The sequence below is a fragment of the Lactuca serriola genome, chromosome 5 (genome assembly GCF_051521515.1).
Source record: "Lactuca serriola cultivar US96UC23 chromosome 5, Lser_US96UC23_V15, whole genome shotgun sequence".
Lineage (NCBI taxonomy): Eukaryota > Viridiplantae > Streptophyta > Magnoliopsida > Asterales > Asteraceae > Lactuca > Lactuca serriola.
In genome coordinates, this window is record NC_136412.1 from 20,405,318 (window position 1) to 20,408,550 (window position 3,233).

Sequence of the window (3,233 nt, forward strand, 5' to 3'; positions counted from 1 at the left end):
TCATGGTACCTGTACCATGTTATCTCCTCTTAATCTTCTACGAATCATGGCACTCGGACCACATTCCCTCTTCTCAATCCACCTCAAATCATGGCACTCTATCAATGACATCAATTCTCGTCTTGCTACAACTCATGGGACTCAACCCATGGCATCACTTCTCAATTTGCTACTTATCATGGTACTCGAATCATGACATCACTTCTCAATGCTCAAATACCGGCTCATGCGTGCCTGCTCAGACGACATGTGCTCAGGGCAAAACAACGCCCTCTCGTGAAACATCCGTGTAATCACAGTCACGGACTTCGTCCCCTGCTTGAGGGACAAGAACTCCTGTGCCAATCGTTCCCGCTCCAACAGGGGAACATACTCATCTCTGAACATGGTGGTGAACCTCTCCCAGTTCACCTCCGAAATCTCTACAAGAGTGAAGTTCGCCGCCATGAACCTCCACCAGTCCTTCGCCCCCAAGCGAAACTGGTTCAGTGCAAAGCAAACCCTCAGATGCTCCGGACACGAACAAGTGTAGTAGCATCCCTCGATATTAGAAATCCATCTTATCGCAACAATCGGATCCTGTGTCCCATCAAACTCTGGTGGCTTCGTGCTGCGGAACTCCCGGAACTACATCGAGTCACCCCTCCCCCTGAGGTCTAGCAGCAGCCACAGCTGCAGTAGTTGCAGCAGCCGCATCCTCTGTAACCGTTGCGTATCTCTCGTCAAACGTCTCAATCAAAGTGGTCTTGATAGACCCAAACATCCCTGGTATCTCTGCGTAGATAGACGCAGCCCCCCTCGCCGTGGATCATCTGACGATGCTCCTTGTCACTCACGTCACTGGTCTCTGGTTTGTGGCGTGTCTCAACCATGATGTCTCGGAAATACAACATAAAAATATTAGAGACTCACTCGCACTCGATAACTCAGCCTACTTGTTCCTTAGTACCTGTAAGGATTCTTACTTGGACTGCGCACCGACCCGGTGTTTTTAGTAGTACGGGCCCAATACTACCTTCCACACCGCATCAGCATTCAATCCAAGTCCTCCTCCTAGGATCCCAGATCACAAGCACTCTACATCTCGCTAAGCATAGGCTACCCTTTGGTAGACTTCTCATAAGCTCCTCACTGCTACCTACTCACTCTAGAAGCATCTCATAGCAGCAGTAATCTCCTAGGCTAAGGCATCATAAATCAGGCCACTCTAGTCCTAATATGAATACCTAGCCTACTCTAGCATGCATAACATATCATGTCATATCTCATAACTCATAATGTAAGGGTATTTTGGGAAATCACCGTTCGGTCGCTGGCTGATCGTACATACTGCTCCGTTCTACTTTTCTCAAAATCTTTTACTTTTTTAGAAAAATTGTTTCTTTTCTGAAAATTTTACTCAAATCCTCAGTTTGAGTTCAGATACGCCCGAAGGTGCATCCGAATCCCTCAAACCAAGGCTCTGATTCCAACTTGTAACGACGTAAATTTTCAAAACAATTTTTCATTTTTAAATCATACTTTCAATCGTCAAAACAATATCAAACAAACTGTATCCATTATCATCATAACAAAACAAATCCCAAAATCTCAAAAGATCTCAAATACATAAATACTCTCAGTGTGTACGGATCATGTCGACGCCTTCCAACGGTCCTCGCTAGTACCTGAAACACATAACACAACAACTGTAAGCATAAATGCTTAGTGAGTTCCCCAAAATACCACACACAACACATATTAGCCACTCGAGGCGATAACTTCGTTTGACCCTCTGGTCAATGTGTCTCAGTAGGACCCTCCAGTCCCATAACTCTGTGGGCCCTCTGGCCCTAACTATGTGGACCTTCCGGTCCTAACTCTATAAACTCTGGAACACCCACACACAACATAAATCACATAGAAATAATGCAGTGCATCACATCACATAAATAGCATACAAAATACTCTATCACATAACTCTAATTACCACTCTAGGTAAAGTATAGTGAGAAGACTCACCTCAGCTAGCAGGTGAGCAAATAACCTCGCGCTCGGATCTCGAACTAGCCTCCTCCTAACACAAAGGATGAATTTCTCTTATTAATACTCTTTTCACGAATCAGATAATCGAAGGTGGTTCTTTCTCTTTCTAACTCTTTAAAGTGGGTAAAAGACCATTTTACCCCTCTAAGGTCTCTAGCACATATGTTGACCCAAACCCTATAGTCAACAGAAGTCAAACTCGAGTCAACGGTCCAAGTTTGACCCGACTCATCGAGTGCACTCCTGCGACTCGTCGAGTCCCCTCATATCCTCCAAAGTCTCAAAAGTCCAGCTCAACTTGTCGAGTTGACCCCCAACTCGCCGAGTTATCTAGGTGTTGGCATACCCCTTCGGCCATATCGACCGGTATTGGGGTCTATCTTACCCCTCCTACCACTACCACGTAACATCATAGAAAATTAGCATATAAAACATAACAGATAGTGACATACCAGATAATTATCACGAAGACAATCATCTCTACTATAGCTCTTACTAGTGGGTCGGCATTGGTGCCTTCAACCCACTTCTACTGGAAGGTTACTCACCTCAATGTCGTGAAGTAGTTGAACTGTCATCGACTCTAGGATCAACTCTCCTCAAACTCCTACACATAAAATCTCTTTTAATTACTCTTTCATACTCATAAACCCTTTAAGGGTCAACTCTGGTCAAAGGTCAAAGTCAAGGTCAACATCCTGGTCAAAGTCAACATCCTGGTTGACTCAACTCGCCGAGTTGGCCCACCAACTCGTCGAGTTCCATGATCCATAAAACCCTGGAATCTCGATCCTACTCGTCGAGTTCTTTCATGAACTCGTCGATTTCCTCCTCATAACATAGTAGGGACCTTTCACTCACAACTCGCCAAGTCCCTCCTTTAACTCGTCGAGTTCCTCAATCTTCATAACCCAAAACCATGGCCAACTCGCTAAGTCATCTCCTAGACTTAACGAGTTTGCTCAGTAATAGAAAAGTTTGGGGGACCACAACCCAACTCGCCGAGTTGTATGAACAACTCGTCAATCCCCCATAGTCTAAACCCATTTAGTCGTTTCTAGTCGGGTTCAATGCTTCTAAACCATAGATCTGGTTCCCTAGGACTAAGTTACCACGTAAATTTGTTAACTTTACGTTCATGCATGGTGCAATGAAGTTAATAACACCAAAACTCAACTCCTAAAGAGATCTAAGGCATGGAGAAGGGC